Source organism: Lagenorhynchus albirostris, chromosome 4 (genome assembly GCF_949774975.1).
Source record: "Lagenorhynchus albirostris chromosome 4, mLagAlb1.1, whole genome shotgun sequence".
NCBI lineage: Eukaryota > Metazoa > Chordata > Mammalia > Artiodactyla > Delphinidae > Lagenorhynchus > Lagenorhynchus albirostris.
In genome coordinates this window covers 4,399,991-4,422,897 of record NC_083098.1, presented here as the reverse complement: position 1 = coordinate 4,422,897, position 22,907 = coordinate 4,399,991, and positions in this window count along the sequence as shown.

Below are 22,907 nucleotides of genomic sequence, written 5' to 3'. Positions count from 1 at the left end.
GGAGGACAGTAAAAAGGCATTTTGAAACGTGCTAGAGCATTCCGTTCTTAACAAGCTCTGCCTTCAGAGAAACTAATTGGAGCTTAACTTGTTGGGGTTTTATCAGAGCCTAACTGACCTGGGGAAGGGATATATTCAACTCTAGTCAATTGTAGCCTTCCACGTGGGAGAAGGAAATACCAGCCCACTTTAGCCATCCTGCCCAATTGAAATGCATAATCCATGCTGAGACCTAATCATAGGACCTAATCATAGACTAATCATAGGATGCTTCCCAGGTCCCCATACCTCACCAACATACTACTAAAAGTCTATTTACAGCAGTTTCTTTCACCCAGTGCATCATGTCCAGCTATCGAAAAAAAATGTGGTGTATACACATTTAGAAAACAAGGAAATCCTGCCCTATGTGACAACATCTATTAACCCTGAGGATACTATGCTAAGTGAAATAAACCAGTCACAGAAGAAAAAATATTTCCTGATCCACTTATAGGAGGTTTCTAAAATAGTCAAACACGTAGAAGCCAAGAGCAGAATGGTGGTTGCCCGGGACTAGAGGAAGGAGAAATAGGATTTGCTATTTTCAACAAGTATAAAGTTTCAGTTATATAAGCTGATTAAGTTCTAGAGGTCTGCTGTAAAACATTGTGCCTCTAGTTAACATTACTGTATTACACAAGGAAAGACATATTAAGAAGGTATATCTCATGTTAAATATTCTTACTGCAATAAAATAATAAAAATTAAAAAATAATAAACCTACTAATCTGACTTAAGGTAAAGACATGCAAGAAAATATAAATACATATTAAAACTGGATTTACTATGATTTAAAATTTGTTCCCAAAGCTAAATTTCTTGAACACGTTCAATTGTATTTGATTGATACAACCTACTTTTCAACACATATATCCAATTTATATTAATACTTTCTATTGTACTTTTCAAACTACAGAGAGGTTTTACACTCAGCAAAATGCAAATAAATTAAAATGATATCTGAAACATAATAGAGCTGAAGTAATATTTTGAAACTGTTGAAATGTATTGGCTAATTCAATGCCAAGAAGATGTTGTCAACATTGAATTCTGATGTTAAACCTCAAAAGTAAATCTGTAAATATTAGCAACATTCAAATTGATAAACTGAAGAGTGGAACAGAGACAAAGATGAAGGAGAGAGATAAAGGAAAGTATACTGAGTATCACTCCCATCATTGTGATGTATGGTCGATGTTCTTGTCATAGGCACTGAGAGTGGGTCAAGTGTCTTTACTTCTTGTAAGATATACCACTCAAAACAAACTGTTAGGTCCATCCCTTTGGCAATATGAGCTAGTGATTAAGCAGGTGGGATACTGAACAGTTCTTTTCAGGGAATGATAAAGTAGCTTTGGAAGTTGCTCTTTCTTTGTTTTCTAGTGTTAGTATTTTATTATGTTATATAGGACAGCTTTTATCAGTGTTAATCCTACTTTGGAAACTATTTTTTATATACATGGATGATATAAAATAACCATTTAAGTACAAGTCTATTTTTCCAAAGTCACAGTATATTCTTATGAAGCAGGTCATTAGTTAATGCATCATTAGGTTAGCTGGAAATTTATGACTCTTTTTCTTTAAGTTTTTTTATAAACATTTGTACTGTAAATTGTCTTAAACTTTGGTTTGATGCTGATCTTTGTTAGAAATCATTATTGTGTCTCTGCTCTGGGGCTTTATTGCCCATAATCAACTTGACACACACTTTAGGAATCTCTCACTCCCTGTTCATATTATTCTATCTAATCTGTCCTTCTCGGTGAATAAAGTAAGCCCATGTACTGACTTATTAATTCTATGTAAAATGGAATCTTAGGAAGCAGCATTAAGTAATTCTGGTCACTAGCAAACCAATAGGGCTCTGAATTTACAATGTAAGAGATGTGAGATGATTCATTAGAAACAAAAAAAAAGTTTACGTAACTTCTGAAACTCAAACTTTTGGATTATACCCTGCATGTTGTCTGTGATAATGATAAATATGCCCAATGTTCCTTAGGGCTATAGGGGTCCAGGACATATATTCTATGGTTGTCAAGTGCTCTAATTTATTCCAACCAGACCTCTAATGATCTTAACAGATGATGCAGAGAAGATGTTAGATAATTTACTGGTGAGTTATTACCTAATAACTGAAACTCAGACTTTAAATGAGTACAAAAACTCTTACATTTTTAAAATCAGTTGTTCTCAAATATGAATATGTGTTAGAATAATCTGGGGAACACAGAAAAAGAAAATGGATGAAGCCCACCACAAGAATCATTGATGGTGGAGATTCAAAAAAGTATATTTTTTAAAAACCTAACAGCTGGGGCTTCCCTGGTGGCGCAGTGGTTGAGAGTCCGCTTGCCGATGCAGGGGACACAGGTTCATGCCCCAGTCCGGGAAGATCCCACATGCCATGGAGCGGCTGGGCCCATGAGCCATGGCCACTGAGCCTGCACGTCCGGAGCCTGTGCTCTGCAACGGGAGAGGCCACAACAGTGAGAGGCCCGCGTACCGCAAAAAAAAAAAAAAAAAAAAAACCTAACAGGTGATTCTGATGTGCAACTTAAAGTTCAACTTACAGCTTTTCATACAAAGAGTGTTGACAGAAAATATAACATTTTATTTTAATACAGAAAATATAATATTTTATTTTAATATAACATTTTATTTTACTTGGTATGTGTTTTTGACTTACGTTCTTGCTATAACAGAGAAAGAAAGAATTATCCCTAATGTCAATTGGGGATTGTGAATAAGTGCAAAGAAACCAGAAAATTTGAAACATATTTCCAGAACTTTTTAAATGTGTAAATTAAAATACTACACTAAATATCCAGAATCCCCTATCACAAAACATGAAATATATAAATATATAGAGATGTAAAAGTTCATAGGAAAAATTTTTTTAATATCTACCTATATTATAAAATTAGATCTTGACAATCAAAAAGGACATATTAATCTTAGATCTAATCTTTTTTTCTTAGAACTTCACCTAGAATTATACTAGTATATTTATTTATTTATTTATTTTGATGACAATAGCGTTTTTTTTTTTTACGTATGTTCCCATATCTCTTCCCTCTTTCATCTCCCTCCCTCCCACCCTCCCTATCCCACCCCTCCAGGCGGTCACAAAGCACCGAGCTGATCTCCCTGTGCTATGCAGCTGCTTCCCACTAGCTATCTACCTTACGTTTGGTAGTGTATATATGTCCATGCCTCTCTCACTTTGTCACAGCTTACCCTTCCCCCTCCCCATATCCTCAAGTCCATTCTCTAGTAGGTCTGTGTCTTTATTCCTGTCTTACCCCTAGGTTCTTGATGACAGTTTTTTTCTTAAATTCCATATATACGTGTTAGCATACGGTATTTGTCTTTCTCTTTCTGACTTACTTCACTCTGTATGGCAGATTCTAGGTCTATCCACCTCATTACAAATAGCTCAATTTCGTTTCTTTTTATGGCTGAGTAATATTCCATTGTATATATGTGCCACATCTTCATTATCCATTCATCCGATGATGGACACTTAGGTTGTTTCCATCGCCGGGCTATTGTAAATAGAGCTGCAATGAACATTTTGGTACATGACTCTTTTTGAATTATGTTTTTCTCAGGGTATATGCACAGTAGTGGGATTGCTGGGTCATATGGTAGTTCTATTTGTAGTTTTTTAAGGAACCTCCATATTGTTCTCCATAGTGGCTGTATCAATTTACATTTCCACCAACAGTGCAAGAGGGTTCCCTTTTCTCCACACCCTCTCCAGCATTTATTGTTTCTAGATTTTTTGATGATGGCCATTCTGACTGGTGTGAGATGATATCTCATTATAGTTTTGATTTGCATTTCTCTAATGATTAATGATGTTGAGCACTCTTTCATGTGTTTGTTGGCAATCTGTATATCTTCTTTGTAGAAATGTCTATTTAGGTCTTCTGTTAACCTTATGGGGATTCCCTTGTGTGTTGTTGTTTTTCCCTTGCTGCTTTTAATATGTTTTCTTTGTTTTTAATTTTTGACAGTTTGATTAATATGTGTCTTGGCGTATTTCTCCTTGGATTTATCCTGTATGGGACTCTCTGTGCTCCCTGGACTTGATTAACTATTTCCTTTCCCATATTAGGGAAATTTTCAACTATAATCTCTGCAAATATTTTCTCAGTCCCTTTCTTTTTCTCTTCTTCTGGAACCCCTATAATTCGAATGTTGGTGTGTTTAATGTTTTCCCAGAGGTCTCTGAGACTGTCCTCAGTTCTTTTCATTCTTTTTGCTTTATTCTGCTCTGCAGTAGTTATTTCCACTATTTTATCTTCCAGGTCATTTATCCATTCTTCTGCCTCAGTTATTCTGCTATTGATCCCATCTAGAGTATTTTTAATTTCATTTATTGTGTTGTTCATCGTTGTTTGTTTCATCTTTAGTTCTTCTAGGTCCTTATTAAATGTTCCTTGCATTTTGTCTATTCTATTTCCAAGATTTTGGATCATCTTTACTATTCATTATTCTGAATTCTTTTTCAGGTAGACTGCCTATTTCCTCTTCATTTGTTAGGTCTGGTGGGTTTTTATCTTGCTCCTTCATCTGCTGTGTGTTTTTCTGTCTTCTCATTTTGCTTATCCTACTGTGTTTGGGGTCTCCTTTTTGCAGGCTGCAAAAAGGTTCGTAGTTCCTGTTGTTTTTGGTGTGTGTCCCCAGTGGTTAAAGTTGGTTCAGTGGGTTGTGTAGGCTTCCTGGTGGAGGGGACTAGTGCCTGTGTCCTGGTGGATGAGGCTGGATCCTGTCTTTCTGGTGGGCAGGTCCACGTCTGGTGGTGTGTTTTGGTGTGTCTGTGGACTTATTATGATTTTAGGCAGCCTCTCTGCTAATGGGTGGGGTTGTGTTCCTGTCTTGCTAGTTGTTTGGCATAGGATGTCCAGCCCTGTAGCTTGCTGGTCGTTGAGTGAAGCTGGGTGCTGGTGTTGAGATGGAGATCTCTGGGAGATTTTCTCCGTTTGATATTATGTGGAGCTGGGAGGTCTCTTGTGGACCAGTGTCCTGAAGTTGGCTCTCCCACCTCAGAGGTACAGCACTGACTCCTGGCTGCAGCACCAAGAGCCTTTCATCCACACGGATCAGAATAAAAGGGAGAAAAAGTAGAAAGAAAGAATTAGTAGAAGTACAAAGAAAGAAAGAGAGAAAGGAGGGAGGGAGGGAGGGAGGAAGGAAGGAAAGAAGGAGGGAAGGAAGGAAAAAAGGAAAGAAGATAAAGTAAAATAAAATAAAGTAAGATAAAATATAATAGTTATTAAAATAAAAAATAATTATTAAGAAAAAAAATTTTTTTAAAACAAAAAAAAAAAAAAACGGACGGATAGAACCCTAGGACATGGTGGAAGCAAAGCTATACAGACAAAATCTCACACAGAAGCATACACATACACACTTACAAAAAGAGGAAAATGGGAAAAAATCATAAATCTTGCTCTCAAAGTCCACCTCCTCAATTTGGGATGATTCGTTTTCTATTCAGGTATTCCACAGATGCAGGGTGCATCAAGTTGATTGTGGAGCTTTAATCCGCTGCTCCTGAGGCTGCTGGGAGAGATTTCCCTTTCTCTTCTTTGTTCTCACAGCTCCCGGGGCTCAGCTCTGGATTTGGCCCCGCCTCTGCGTGTAGGTCGCCTGAGGGCGTCTGTTCTTCGCTCAGACAAGCCGGGCTTAAAGGAGCCGCTGATTCGAGCGCTCTGGCTCACTCAGGCCGGGTGGGAGGGAGGGGCGCGGCGTGCGGGGCGGGCCTGCAGAGGCCGGCGTGACGTTGCACCAGCGTGAGGCGCCGGCCGTCGTGACGTTGCCGCAGCCTGAGGCGCGCCGTGCGTGCTACCGGGGAAGCTTTTCCTGGATCCCGGGACTCTGGCAGTGGCGGGCTGCACAGGCTCCCCGGAAGGGGGGTGTGGAGAGTGACCTGTGCTCGCACACAGGCCCCTTGGTGGCGGCAGCAGCAGCCTTAGCGTCTCCCGCCCGTCTCTGGGCTCCGCGCTTTTAGCCGCGGCTCGCGCCCGTCTCTGGAGCTCCTTTAAGCAGCGCTCTGAATCCCCTCTCCTCGCGCACCAGGAAACAAAGAGGTAAGAAAAAGTCTCTTGCCTCTTCGGCAGGTGCAGACTTTTCCCCGGACTCCCTCCCGCCTAGCCGTGGTGCACTAGCCCCCTGCAGGCTCTGTTCACGCCGCCAACCCCAGTCCTCTCCCTGCGCTCCGACCGTAGCCCGAGCCTCAGCTCCCAGCCCCGCCCGCCCTGGCGGGTGAGCAGACAAGCCTCTCGGGCTGGTGAGTGCTGGTCGGCCCCATTCTCTGTGCGGGAATCTCTCCGCTTTGCCCTCCGCACCCCTGTGGCTGCGCTCTCCTCTGCAGCTTCGAAGCTCCCCCCTCCGCCCCCCGCAGTCTCCACCCGCGAAGGGGTTTCTAGTGTGTGGAAACCATTCCTCCTTCACGGCTCCCTCCCACTGGTGCAGGTGCCGTCCCTGTTCTTTTGTCTCTGTGTTTTCTTTTGCCCTACCCAGGTACGTGGGGGGTTTCTTGCCTTTTGGGAGGTCTGAGGTCTTCTGCCAGCGTTCAGTAGGTGTTCTGTAGGAGTTGTTCCACGTGTAGATGTATTTCTGGTGTATCTGTGGGGAGGAAGGTGATCTCCGCGTCTTACTCTTCCGCCGTCTTCCCGGAAGCCCCGACAATACCTTTTGTCCTTCTGCGAGTGTTGGAGGGTCTCATGCAGAGGCGGGCAGTGGCTGTGGCTCACCGTGGGGACAAGGACACTGGCAGCAGAAGCTCTAGGAAGTGCTCCTTGGCGTGAGCCCTCCCAGAGTCCTAAAAAAATCTAAGAAAAGAACAAACAAAACCCAATGTTAGCAGAAGAAAGAAATAATAAAGATCAGAGCAGAAATAAATGAAATAGAGACTGAAAAAAATAATAGAAGAGATCAATGAAACTAAGAGCTGGTTCTTTGAAAAGATAAACAAAATTGATATATATTGATACATGCAGTGGAATATAATTTGATATAAATTGCATATAATTGACTAATTGATATATACATACAGTGGAATATTATTCAGCCTTAGAAAGGAAGGAAATTTTTATATTTCCTACAACAAGGATGAACCCTTAGGACATTATGCTAAGTGAAATGAGCCAGTCACAAAAAGACAAATACTGTACGATTTCACTTATATCACATATTTAGAGAAGTCAAAAATCATAGAAACAGCAAGGTGTTTGCCAAGGGCTGGAGGGCGGAGGAATGGGGAGTTTAACAAATTCAGAGCTTCAGTTTTACAAGATGGTTACAAGATGGTTACACATGACTCTGATTCTATTTATTACCGTAAATTTTTAAATGATTGAGATGATACATTTTGTTACATGTATTTTACCACAACAAAATATTGGGAAAGAAGTAAATAAATGCTAGATAAATTTCTTTTTGCCATCGTTGCTTATGTTAGAATTAGTTTTAAGTGGATACATTTTCTTCATCATTTGGATTCATGGAGGACTAAAATTGATTAATTAATCTGAGTTATAGCAGGAGTTTTGTCATCAGCTGTTCTCCAAAGACTACAGGTAATGCTCAGAATACCTCATTGGAAATACAGAATATTATTAGAGGCTGAAACAATGTTAGCAGATATTTCTTAATGTAACTAATCATACTAGAGTTAGAATACATGCATACACAAGTTATAAAATTTGATCTAAGAATATTGATTTCTCTTTATTTTCTCTTTCTTTTCAAAGCCAGTTCTTTCATTTTCTTTGTATTGAGATAAAGAATTCCCAAATTTAGTGTAGTCCCAAATCTAGTATGGCATTTAATGAAAGCATATATAGAAGGAAAGTCTCACTTTATTTCAATACAACTTTTTGGCTAGAAAAGTCAAATCATTTCTTTGTCCAAATGTGTGGAGGGAAGAAGTTAAATCTAAAAAGGGTGACCAAGGGTGTTCTATTTGCCTTCAAATATTTCTCCAATTTCTCTGCATTTAAATATCTGATTTAAATATCTCAAAAGTGGTATAGAATAGGGGTACATGGTACTAGTTCACAATTAAGAGAGTATATAAGAGTGTTGTGCATAGTATTTTATATGCCAAGCAATGGGCCACTTGAATATTTAAATGCAATACACTTTCCATTCATACTCAATAGAGCAATCATATCCCCTTTATTCAATTCAACTGCATTCAGCAAACATTTAATATTATTAGTAGTATTAGAAAAATAATGCTTAATTGCTTCAATAGTGAATACATGAAAAAGTATAACAAAATCACAAAGATATGATATAGCCCCACCTTCAGTGAACATATAATATTCCTGGAGAGGAGAGTTTAATACATAAAAACAGTTGTGGAAAGATTAATATTAAATTCCAAATTATGTGGTCTAAGAACTCTGATGGGAGGTAAGATTTCATAGTTAAAGGACTTTAGATTTTCTTGGAAAAGAATTATTATAATAGTTTCTTTTTATAAGAACATATGAGAATTGAATGAAGAAGTACTGGGAATTAGGCTTTCAAAGCAGAATGGCACAGCTAATGAGAACTTCAAGACTCTATACCACTACAATGCTGGAGTTGTTGCCAATGAGTCTGATACCCATTATTCTTCCTTCAGCTAACAATAAATCATGAATCTTGGCTTTTTCCTTCATTCCCTAAAGCAGAATGATCTATTTTAAAAGAATCTTATTAAAACCAAGGGCTAGCAAAATAGGAGATAAAACGTAGTATTAAAAATGTCATTTACAAAGTAGAGTTTTTGGTTTGACTTGACTAGAAAACATTATGAGAAATATATTTCTTTTAGATTTTTTCAATAAATAAAGGCAAAAAACCTAATTCATTTTCATCTTACTTAATATATTTAAGTAACACATCATTTACAAAGTGTGTTGGGCTTCCCTGGTGGCGCAGTTGTTGAGAGTCCGCCTGCCGATGCAGGGGACACGGGTTCGTGCCCAGGTCCGGGAGGGCCCCACATGCTTTAGAGCGGCTGGGCCCGTGAGCCATGGCCGCTGAGCCTGCGCGTCCGGAGCCTGTGCTCCGCAACGGGAGAGGCCACAACAGTGAGAGGCCCGCGTACCTCAAAAAAAAAAAAAAAAAGTGTGTAACTCTCTTTAGCAAAGACCAACTAAGATAACGTGAATCTTTTAAAAGAAGTGTAATTTTTTTAATTATTATAAAGTTTATAGAAAATTATTAGTCATTAGTGTGTAGCCTATACTTCTCAAGAACTTGTAAAAGATTAACCCATATTTTATCATTTAACACTGGCTAGGAAACTGTAGGAATTTTTGAAAAGTTTATACTTATATATTCACTAAATCTATTTAGGTCAAATAAATCTATGCTAAGAAAATAATTAAAACAAATTATATATGTATTAAATATTTAAGTTTTATGAATATTAATGGATGATAAAGTCCATTATTTATATAATTATCTCTCTAATTAGGGACCTAAGGAGTCTTTCAGCTGTCTGTGTGCCAGGCACATAATTGGTTTTTAGGATGAAAAAATTTTAGAAGAGATGGTAAATGCCTTTAGTAAATTTCAAATACAGAGGATCACATTGTCTCTATGGTTTAACAGTAAGCTGCTTCTCTGAACCAAAGGCAAACACCTGTTGAAAAATCTAATAGCTTTCTTGTTCAAAATCTATCACAGGATTTTTCCTTCCAGCCAAACTGGTGTTAACAGGTATCTTGCAACCTAAATTAATTTTAAAATCTGAACAAAATATATAAAACCATGGTTTTCCTGGCATTGACCACAAGCAACAGGAGACAGTGATGCCACAGATACAGGAAACAGATGAAGGAGCCCTATGATTGCCCACTTTACTCTCTGGAGGCAGTTTCCAGGCAATGACAGGGGGAACTCAATTGAAGCCCACTATTCTCCCTGAATTGAGTTACATCTGGCAAAAGATATGCAAAACCTCTACATGGCAAACTAAAAAACACTGCTGACAGAAATAAATTTAGAAATGTACCTTTGCTATTAGTGAGAAGACTGAATAACAATAGGATAACAATTGATACTACGGGCAAAGAACTTAAATCAGTGAAAAATAAAAAAGAGAAAAACATTTAGAAAGAAAAAGCAAAGATGAAGAGATTATACTGCTTGACGTCTAGACTTCTTATAAAGCCACAATAATCAAGACAGTGTGGGCATAAAGAAAGACAAAGGAATATTGGCACAGAATAAAGACTCCAGATATAGACCTACATATATCTGTTCAGTTGATTATCAAATAAGATATACAGATAATTCAGTGGAGAATAGATTGCCTTTTAAACAATTGATGCTGGGAAAATTGAATATATATATGCAAAAAAATAAATTTCAATGCATACTTTACAGCATCTACAAAAAGTAATTCAAAGTGTGTTGTAGACTAAATTGAAAATCTAAATCTAGAAAATATGTGGAAGAACATATAGAGAAAATCTTTACGTTGGCAAATCTAAATTAGTAAATTGGTAAGTGGATACATTTTACGTAAAAATTAAAAGCTTCTAGGCTTTGAAAGATAAAAAGTCAAATCATTGAGTGGAGAAAAATAAAGGAAAACCATTTATCTGATAAAAGACTTTTACACTGGTTATAGGAAGGTAAAATGAAACGACCACTTTGGAAAAAATTGAGCAATTTCTTACCAAATGGCAAAGCATTTTCACTCTTAGGTATTTAAGCAAGAATAAAAGTGTATGTCCCACACAGAGATTTGTACACAAATTTTCACATGGCAGATCTACATGTAACACCCCCAAACTCTGAACAGCTCGATGTTTCCTGACTGGTGAATGGATAAACCAACTGTGTTATAGCTACAGAATGGAATAGTATTCAGCAGTAAGAAACCGCAGACCGTTGACACATGCAACAATATGGATGAAATAAAAAATGATTATGCTAAGTGAAAGAAGTCAGACAAAAAAGTGTTCATACTGTATTATTTAATTTTCATAAAGTTCCACAAAATGCAAACAAATACATAGTGACAGAAAGCAGATCTGTAGTTCCCCAAAATGGGGTAAGATAGAAGAAAAAGGGAAGGTTAGGAAGGAAGTAAAGCGAAGAGGCAGAATGAAATTTTTGTGGGAGATAAATAAGTTCATTTTCTTGGTTGAGGTGGTGGTTTCATGAGTGTGTACATACGTCAAAACAGAAAATTGTCTGTGGGATTTTTCCTGGCAGAAATAATATAGCAAACTAAATATAATTCCTTCAGCTTTTCTTTATATTTGCAATGTTTCATAATACATGTTGAGAAAAACTAGTGAACAATTCTAGGAAAAAGCACATCTTTTTCAATATCACTATTAATAGAGTTTGGTGAAATTTTCCACTAACTTTTAAACATAATTTTCCAATTTGTACTTTTACCTGTAAAGTTTGAAACAGAAACATAATCTCAGTCTGTATTTTTCACAGAAAAAGAATAAGAATGTTTGAACATTTAGTATTCTTCAATATTGTACATATTTTCATAATTAGCAAGATAAAAATATTGGCCTAGATGATACTTAAAGCAATACATCTTCATCTTTATCTTTATAGCAGTTAATTATCTTGCTACAAAGTCTCAAAACAGATGAATATCTAGGAATGTATCCAAAACGAAATACAGAATATTTCCTTGCAGGAGATAGGAAAGTCCATGAGAAGACTAGCAGTGGAATCTGTCATCTTGGCTAATAAGACTTCCAGCTGGGAATCTGTATCACATTTCTTTAATTAATAGACTTTTTAGAACAGTTTTATGTTTTAAAAAATTGAACTGAAAGTATGGAGAGTGCCCATGTACCCTCTGTCCCACATCTCCTCTCTTCCCCAGCAGACAGTTTCCCTTATCATTAACATCCAGCATTAATATGGTACATTTCAAGGTGGATGAGACAATATTGATACACTATTATGAACTGAAGTCAATAGTTTACGTTAGGGCCCAAGATTTGTGTTGTACGTTTTACAGATTTTGACAAATGTGATGACATATATCCACCATTATGGTGTCATACAGAAGTTTCACCATCATAAAAATCCCATTCCCCACATATTCATCCCTCTTTCCTAACCTTAAAACCTTGGCAATCATTGATCTCTTTTCACTGTCTCCATAGTTGTGCTTTTTCAGAATGTCTTATAGTTGTAATCCTACCTATGTAGCCTTTTCAGATTGGCTTATTTCACTTAGAAATTTGCATTTGGATTTATCCATGTTTTCTTGGGACTTAATAGCTCATTTCCTTTTATCACTGAGTACTATTTTATTGCATAGATGTCACACATATTATTTATCCATTTATCTATTGAAGGACGTCTAGATTCCTTCCAAGTTAAACAATTGTGAATAAAGTTGCTATGAAGATATGTGTGAAGGTGGTGTGTTTTGGGGTGTCTGTGGCCTTATTATGATTTTTAGGCAGCCTCTCTGCTAATGGCTGGGGTTGTGTTCCTCTCTTGCTAGTTGTTTGGCCTAGGGTGTCCAGCACTGTAACTTGCCCGTCGATGAGTGGAGTTGGGTCTTAGCATTAAGATGGAGATCTCTCGGTGAGCTTTTGCTGTTTGATATTATGTGGAGCCAGGAGGTCTCTGGTGGACCAATGTCCTGAACTCGGCTCTCCCACGTCAGAGGCACAGGCCTGACACCCAGACGGAGCACAAAGACTCTGTCAGCCACACGTCTTTTGGGAGGTCTGAAGTCTTCTGCCAGCGTTCAGTAGGTGTTCTGTATGAGTTGTTCCACGTGTAGATGTATTTCTGCTGTATTTGTCGGGAGGAAGGTGATCTCCATGTTTTACTCCTTCGCCATCTTGAAGGTCTCCCGTTACTAATTCTTTTAAATGTAACTGAAATGTTTTATTAGAAAATAAAAATTCTTAGGATAGAATAAGTAAACCCCAAGGATAAAACATTTATGTAATTTTTTAAAATTTATATGTTATTCAAGAAAACAGTGAAAATTTATTTTAACAATTAGTACTATGAAGTAATTAGTCTAATTAGAGTCACTCCTAATATTATTTCATCTTTTAAAGTATTTAATAATTTACAATTTCTGTCAACAAAAAGTAAAATAGTAGACCTGTCAGGATTCATTTTATTAAGAGATTCACTTCCAATAAAATTTTACTTTTTATTTTTTAATATTTTATTTTTTATACAGCATGTTCTTATTAGTTATCCATTTTATACATATTAGTGTATATATGTCAATCCCAATCTCCCAATTCATCCCACCACCACCACCCCTGCCCCACTTTCCTGCCTTGGTGTCCATACATTTGTTCTCTACATCTGCATCTCTATTTCTGCCTTGCAAACCGGTTCATCTGTACCAGTTTTCTAGATTTAATAATTGTTTATCAAGCATTTTAAATCACTTATTTTGATTAATTTGTAATCATTATAATATAATATTATCTAAATCTGGAAAAGAAATGTAGTGCCTCATAGGTTCTTTTCACAGGAAACAAACTTACTTTAAAATTGCAATATAAATACACATTAATATATGTACATTAATTTATATACATATAAGTTCTATATAAGAATTTATGTAAGATCAGTTAAAGGCATTAGATAGTTAGGATTAAGATTATACTAACATTTAAAACTTACTATGTTTTATTATATGAGGAGATCCCAAGAAGATAAATTGATTGAAAATTACTTAAGTTATTAGCATATAAATCTTTACAGAGAGAAGAATATAAATAAAGTTTAGGGTAAAAGAAAAATGTAAACTTTAAGCTGTCATGTTTAAATCTGAGTAATGGTACATATCAAATTAAACTGATATTTAGATTCCATTGGTTATATTTTTAAAAGTGATGTAACAGTTTTATTTTTTAATGCCAACATTTACAATATTCCAAAAATTACATCCCTAGGAACTATTTAAATCGGTAATGGAAAATTTTAGATGAAGACTTCTGTAAGTTTGTAAGCTTACAAATATATAAGAGAGAGCATAGGTTTCAAAATTATTTCAAATGGAATACAAGCCAAAATGATTGAAGACCTTAAATGATCTCTGAACATATACATTTCTTTCCATTCAGGATTTTATCTATGTAATTGCATAGAAAATACTAACTTCCAAGGGAAGCTGTTTCATAACTTTCCCAATGTATTTAATATCTGTCAATGAATTATTTCCTGTATATAGTGACATGTTAGAATTTAAATCAAATTCTTCTATCTCTTATAAAGATGTATAGCTACTATCAAAATTTTTCTATTACATAACCCAACATACACACAAAAAATTCATTCCTGCACTTCCTTTTTCAACTCTTTTGAAATTCACTTATCTAGTTAAATCAAACTCTTCAAGCATCACTAGGCAATCTATTTAGCAAAATTGAAATTCCATTACTTTCTACTTGAAAGCAGTGTATAGGATTTTGAGCTTTTGTAATGCCAGATAAAGCTTAAATGAGGTTTTAAAACCAGATTACTTTTTGTAGGTGAAATCCTGAGCCTCTTTGAACTGGAGCTTACTATCCTCGCTACCCACATGAAAGTGTATTTAATTCACAAAGGAAAACAGTGGATTTATTAATTAAAATGGTTTATAAACTCTATGTTAATGATCAATTTACAGAAGAAAGCATTTTCAGAGAATACAGAATAAGCTATTGGAACATAAAGCATTGGTGACCTTCTAACACACTAGCAAAATGAAGTTAGGTATCCTAATTGGCTGAGATCAAACAATAACTGAAAAAACCAAAGAACTAACATATCAGAAACAGGAGATAAGTAAAACAACTTCTGCAAATAATTTCTTAGTGAACCTAAGAGTTAAAATAATACTAAGTAACACTTTAAAATTCATTTAAAATGAGGATATAAAGAGATTCAAAGATTTAATATATGAAGAGATTCAAAGTACAAAAGGAGATTTAAAGATTCTGGAATAGTTTAGCTTGGAAACATAATAGCATCCCAAATAACACCCACCCCTTACTATAAGACTTTATTCTCCAAAGTACTCAGGAAGAAAGATGCATTCAATATATGAGCTGATTTTTTAACATGTAAGATGACAAATTAGTTCCACCTGCCCTGGATCCCCAAATATGATCAACAACCGTGCCAAAACCATTTTTATTAACTTCTATAATTACCTGATATTCTACCATCAAAGGCCCCTGATACAAAGAAGAATGATACTTTATTAGAAGATAAAATGAATTGTTGGTATAATTGAACTGTTGGCAAAGAATAATAATAGCATGTTTTGCTGTTAAAGCATATCTAAATTGAGCTCAAGTCATATATCTAGGTTTCTAGTTCCAACTACTGCATAACAACTCGAAATCTTAGTGGCTTAAAACAACAATGGTTATTTCATTGCTATTTCTCATGGTTCTGTTGGTTGACTGGGCTTGGCTAGGTGGTTCTTGACTTAGAGTCTACGCAGTTATAGTAGGTGGTGGCACTGGGCCACTACAGAGGCTTCTTCCCACGTGTCTGGTGGTTGATACTGTCAGCTTGGATCTTTTCTGTGGTCATCAGCTACAACACCCCCATGCAACTAGCAACCACTTCATAGGTTGCTTGGCTCCCTTAGACCATGATCAATACGTGTGTGCCAAAGGAACCAGAAAGAAGCGGTGCAGTGTTCCTCCCGCCATAGTCAAAACCCACCCGGATTCAAGGGTAAAGAGCAAAGATCCCCACCTCTTGCTGGGATCAGTATTAAAGAATTCAGGGGCTACATTGTAGATCAGTCATGATTTACACACCGGCAACGAGTTATTCACATTTTTCCTACCTAAAACATTGAGAAATTCAGATGATATAAAAGTTAATTGTCATCTTATATGATGCAAAATCAGTTAATATATTTGATGATCCTTCCTTCCACAGCAAGCATTTTGGCCCTCAGAAAAAGGAGGTGCTTAGTCAATTAAATTCCTATAATACTACCAGACTGAATTATCTCATAAGACTCAAAATAAAGTTCACTTTTTAACCCCTTTCTAAGACTTGTCAAATGTCTCATCAGACAGGGCTCTAGGTTCAAAATCGTGCATCTAGGTCAAATCAAGTTGAGATGAGGTTCTTGTTTGTTTTGGGGGGGAAACAGCTTCTCTGATAAGATTTTTTTCCACTTGAAAGTCTCCACTAAAAAAAACCAAGTTAGCCCTCCCTACATAAACCCAATAAGCAAGTGTTAAGGCATTAGAGCAATAAACACTCTGTTCAAAAAGAGGAAACCAGACTGCATGGGATAGTCCCATGGACTGGGCACACACTGAAACCTGGCTGGGCACACGTTGCCAGGTCTTGGGTACAGCCTGGTTCTGCTTCCTGGGAGTGATTCTCCATGGATCGTGGCTCCATTTTCTGAGTTCTTGATGCAATACTCTGAGTCATGCATCCTTTCTCCATGAGAAAACACATTGAACTGAATACTCAGCCTACTCTCTGTCTGAAACATCGAGGGTCCAAAGACATTTTAATTTTCTATTCTCTCTTTTGGTGCTTCCAAGAAAAGCAATATCCTAACAACTTTGTGGGTTTTCTATAAATTCTACAGCAGTTCATTCCTTTAAACAAAATGTACAACCATAAATAACTACCAGACAGGCCCTTCTGGACCTTTAGCTCCCAATGAAACCGCTATTGGACACGAGCCTTGAGATCCTTAGAAGCCCTGTTGTTTACTAAGAGGATTTGCGCGTGCCTTTAAGATTCATAAAAGGTCTTTTATCTTTCTAAAGGTTTCATTGAGGCACCATTCCATATTTCTTTGAAGTCTTCACAGGTCTTGCTCTAGATGTGATCTTGGCATGGAAGCTTTTTATTCCTTTTTTTCTTGGAGAATTTTTGCCATCTGGAAAGGAATGAGAAAAAGAATTGTATTTTTAATTTAGGAGGTTCTATCTCTTTTTTAGATTTTTTTTCAAATTTTACTATGCAGTTCCTTTTATTCTCGCCTCTCTATTCTCACATTTAATGTGTTCAACTAGAAAAAGCCGTGTGGTATGTTTAATATTCTGCCTGGATAACATTTTTGTTAGACTTTCTAGGTCCTTAGGTACATTTCCTATTTTCCATGTTATCATACATGACAGTGTCCACCAAACTTTCTTCCAAATGAAGTCCTCTTCCTTCTGGCTTCTCAAAGCATTTCATCACTTTCCTTTGAGCCCCCATGCCCTCCTGATCCCTTTAGATTTCTGCTTATCCTCTCCTCACGGCCCTTTAAGCTTTCACTAAAACACGCTGTAACACCCTTCCAGCTGTTCTCTTGTTCCAAAGCCAGTTACACATGTTGCAAGTTTTTGTTACAGCACTTTCAAGTACAAAAATTGGTTCAGTTACTATTGCTGTGTAACAGGTTACCCTAAGAAGTAATGATATAAAAGACATTTACCATTTTATTATAACTATTTGTTTCTAAGTATTGACTGTGCTCAGCTAGGTGACCCTCACCCAGGGTCTCGCACGCTTTTATGGTGAGATGGAGGCTGAGGTTGGCATTATCACAAAGGCTTCTTCCTTTACTTATCCTGCAGGTGGTGATGGCTGTCATCTGGAACTGCATCTGGTGCTGTTGACTGTAACATCTCCACGTGGCTTCTTCATGTGGCTACTTGGCTTTCTCAGAGGCTGGTGACTGTAGGTTAGTGTAAACCCCCCAAGACAATTAAATAGAAGCTCTATTCTATATGGCCTGAGCGGTACTTAGTGTCTCCTCCTCCATAGTCAAAAGTCATTCAGATTCCAAAGGAGGAAACACAGATTCTGCCTTTTGGTGGGAGGAGTGCAGAAGAATTTGGTGCATTTTAAAAAATAACACCACAATGGGAAAATAATAAAGTAAAATGTACTAGCAAACCCTAACATACTCCCTCAGTCCCTTTCCATAGAATTAAGAGATTCTTTGCTTGCTGGAAAAGTAAGTTCCGAAAATTTGATTTTTGAAATGATTTTCAAAAAAAAAAAAAGTACTTCTGGGGAATTCCCTGGCAGTACAGTGGTTAGGACTTGGCACACTCACTGCTGGGGCCCTGGATTCCATACCTGGTAGGGAATTAAAATCCCTCAAGCCACCCAGAGAGGAAAAAAAAAAAAAAAGAAGAAGTACTCTGTTAACAGTGGTTACTCTCAGTGAAGATGTAGTTACTGAGTTACATGCAAGGAGCTTCTGGGATGCTAGTAATGTTTTGTTTCTTGACCTAGATGCTGATTAAAGAGGTACATTCACTTTATGTATATATCTGTGACCATTTATATACAGATATAATATTTCAGTGTAATATTGCATTTGAAGAGTATGTAAACAGGGTTCCATATGTAAAGAGCTTGGAAGTTGCCACTCCATCATAATAACAAGTAAAAGCTAAACAGACTGAAAAATCAACAACTCTTCTTGGATCTGTTAGAGAGGGGAGGGTGAAGGGAAAAACAGTGCCTGTAAGATTGGAGAGACAGACAGGCCAAGATAGGGAATCCCAGTTTACTAGAGCAGAGAGGCACAAGCGAAACTGTCATGGGAACCAGTGCCGGGGTAGGAAAACCTGTACATGTCATCATACATTTGTGCAAACTCCTAGGATGTACAACCCCAAGAACGAACCTGAAGGTAAACTTTGACCTTGGGATAATAATGATGTGTCAGTGTACGTTCATCAGTTGTAACAAATGTAGCACATGGTGGGGATGTCAATAATGGGGGAGGCTGTGTATGTGTGAGGGTAGGGGGTACATATATGGGAAATCTCTGTCACTTCCACTTTATTTTGCTGTGATCCTACCACTGCTCTAAAAAAATTGTCTTTAAAAAATGTAGGAAAACATGTTTTTTGAATTTTTGAATTTTATTTATTTTTTTATATAGCAGGTTCTTATTAGTTATCCATTTTATACGTATTAGTGTATATATGTCAATCGCAATCTCCCAGTTCATCCCACCACCACCCCCCGAGGAAAACAATTTTTAAAAAGACTGTAAATATCTTACTTTTCTATAAACATTCATTAAATATTAACCATTAATTTCTTAGAGAAACAAAAGATCCCAAACAAAATCATAATTGTATTTAGTTAGAGCTTAAAGTAATGACTGGTTCTATAACATGCATGGCCCTAAGGTGATCCATATTTCTCTGCATTCTCAAAGTAACTGCCCATGTTCAATTTACTGTTTTTAAATATACTATATGATGATTTTAGAAACTGCCTCTGATGATTAAAAATGTGCAAACACACCAAGTTCATATACTGGAATTATTGAAATATACCTATATTTGATTGCAATTATTTAAAGTTATACCGCAAAGTAAAGTTGTATAGTTATATATCATGTTTTGTTAAAGAAAAGCTTTGTGTAAAGTGAAATAAATTTGTAGTGTTTTTGGATTCTTGCTGCCGGGATTTCCCCTGACAAGAATCAAAAATCTGTAAACAAGCCAGCTTTCACGACAGGACTACAGCTCAAATGTGTTTGGATAGCCTTCTGCTTTTCCGTTTGCTCACGTTACACATCTTAGAGTGATTCTCACAATAAAATCCCACATAAACCCACGAGTTAGTCATGAGGTGTACCATAGTAAATCTGGAAGGCAGATGGCAAGCATTGCTCATCCGACTTTGATCCCTTTAGTCCCTTTTTTCTCTTCTTGGATCCACTTTATCTACACTTCTTCTAATGTTAAAATTATCAGGTTATTTTAGCAGTTTTATTGTTTAATCATCCTAGAGCCACCTTTATGACTTATAAACATTTGAACTATATAACATCTTAGATTGCATACTAAGACCTAGACCAGAAATGTCTGATAAGCAACAGATTATCCACTGCGGTATGTATGATGAGATCTGGATAAAATGAAAAGAAATATAGATGTTCAGAAATCACCAGGTGATGTGGCCAGATATCCACCTGATAATTTGAAGGGTTTCAATTTTAAGGAATGTAAGAAATTATAGTACTAGTACTAGACCTATATGGTACCTTTATGTCATAGCAGGGCAATGGGCAGATTCAAGTTTAGCTAGTATCTAGTAATATAAGACTAAAGGAATGAGATGGGTGTCTTAAGTCAAAGGACAGGTAATGAAATCCAGATATTTCAAAAGTTTATGGGCGTTTTTTAAAGTCCTATTAGGCACTTTAAAAAGTTGGAGAAGATTTGCAGGTCTCAAGTATCAAGGCAGAAAAGAATCCATGTCTAAAGTAACAGGAAGTAGATGTTGGTACTTCTGAGCAAAAATAATAAAAAGAACATGACCTTTTAAAATAGTGCCCTCTAGGTTCATACATGAAAATACAGTACCAAGAAATGATAGTAAATTCTCTGGCATCTTAGGAATTTCCAACTTATCCCAGATAAGTGGTCCAGTGCTAATTTCGTACAAACTGTGGCATCCCTGAATTTATCAAGCATTGATTATTGCAATAATGCTGCATGACAAAACGACCCTACCAGTCCGTGGCTTAGAACAATGCAACACTTATTCCCCTGGGTAGACTGGCTGCTCTGTGCCAGGTGTCACAACCGCGCACTGAACACTGCAGATCTGAGAGTTTGCATCTGTTCTGCATGCCTCTCTCCCTCCTTAGACCAGCGGCCCAGGAAAGACATGGTTTTTCTCCAAGTGACTGAAGAGGCACAAAAGGAAGTACCCCCTCATGGCGATACATTTAAAACCCCTGCTTGTGTCCCATACACTAGTTTGCCATTGACGGAAGCAGGTTATGTGGAAGAATCCTAATTCAAAGTATAGAGAAATATAATCTACTGTTTGTGGAGTCAACTGCAAATTTACATAGCAAAGGACATGGATACGGGGAGGAGTAAAGAATTGAGACCAATAATTCATTCTACAACAGTGCTTCCATCTTAGAAGTGAGCACTTTTTTAGTGGAGAGGAGTGTAAGGCTAGCTTTAAATCCTTTTTGTATTTCATCAACCCAAGACGGTTCCAAGCTGAAGATGGAATCTCTAGAACATTATTAAAAGGCAGAAGATTAATTTTCATAAGGTCTGTGTCCAGATCTTGTTTTGGGAAGAAAGATGTTCACAGGATTCTGTAAAATGTTATTTTCTTAGTCCATTCGGACGGCTGTAATGAAATAGCATAGACTGGGTAGCTCCTAAACAACAGAAGTTTATTTCTCACAGTTCTGGTGGCGAGAAGTCTGAGGTCAAGGCATCAGCCTGGTCATGTTCTGGTGAAGATCTTCCTCCTGGCTCACAGCTGGTACCTGCTCACTGTGTCCTCAGTGGTGGAAGGGATTAGGGAGTTTTGCGGGGTCCCTTCTAGATGAACACTGATCCATTCATGAGGATTCACTCGCAAGACCTAAGCATCTCCAAAAGTTTCCACCCCATAACACCATCCTCTTTGGGGTTTAGGATTTTAACATATGGATTTTGGGGAACACAAACATTCAGCAATTTTTTTTTACAAATGTGTCTCAATTTAAAGAATATATACCCACTTTTTAAGTATATTTAGAGTGTTCCAAGTGTCCTTTCATTCATTTATCTACATAACACACATGTATAGTACACTGCAGAAATATATAAAAATATATTCACTAATTAAAATAACATACAAGTCATCTTGTCTATTTTTTCAAACACGGGTAGCACCACATTTTTTTTTTTAACATCTTTATTGGGGTACAGTTGCTTTACAATGGTGTGTTAGTTTCTGCTTTATAACAAAGTGAATCAGTTATACATATACATATGTTCCCATATCTCTTCCCTCTTGCGTCTCCCTCCCTCCCACCCTCCCTATCCCACCCCTCCAGGCTGTCACAAAGCACCGAGCCAATATCCCTGTGCCATGCGGCTGCTTCCCACTAGCTATCTACCTTACTACGTTTGTTAGTGTGTATATGCCCATGACTCTCTCTCGCCCTGTCACAGCTCACCCTTCCCCCTCCCCATAACCTCAAGTCCGTTCTCTAGGAGGTCTGCGTCTTTATTCCTGCCTTACCCCTAGGTTCTTCATGACATTTTTTTTTCTTAAATTCCATATATATGTGTTAGCATACGGTATTTGTCTTTTTCTTTCTGACTTACTTCACTCTGTATGACAGACTCTAGGTCTATCCACCTCATTACAAATAGCTCAATTTCATTTCTTTTTATGGCTGAGTAATATTCCATTGTATATATGTGCCACATCTTCTTTATCCATTCATCCGATGATGGGCACTTAGGTTGTTTCCATCTCCGGGCTATTGTAAATAGAGCTGCAATGAACATTTTGGTACATGACTCTTTTTGAATTTCGGTTTTCTCAGGGTATATGCCCAGTAGTGGGATTGCTGGGTCATATGGTAGTTCTATTTGTAGTTTTTTAAGGAACCTCCATACTGTTCTCCATAGTGGCTGAACCAATTCACATTCCCACCAACAGTGCAAGAGGGTTCCCTTTTCTCCACACCCTCTCCAGCATTTATTGTTTCTAGATTTTTTGATGATGGCCATTCTGACTGGTATGAGATGATATCTCATTGTAGTTTTGATTTGCATTTCTCTAATGATTAGTGATGTTGAGCATTCTTTCATGTGTTTGTTGGCAGTCTGTATATCTTCTTTGGAGAAATGTCTATTTAGGTCTTCTGCCCATTTTTGGATTGGGTTGTTTGTTTTCTTGTTATTGAGCTGCATGAGCTGCTTGTAAATTTTGGAGATTAATCCTTTGTCGGTTGCTTCATTTGCAAATATTTTCTCCCATTCTGAGGGTTGTCTTTTGGTCTTGTTTATGGTTTCCTTTGCTGTGCAAAAGCTTTGAAGTTTCATTAGGTCCCATTTGTTTATTTTTGTTTTTATTTC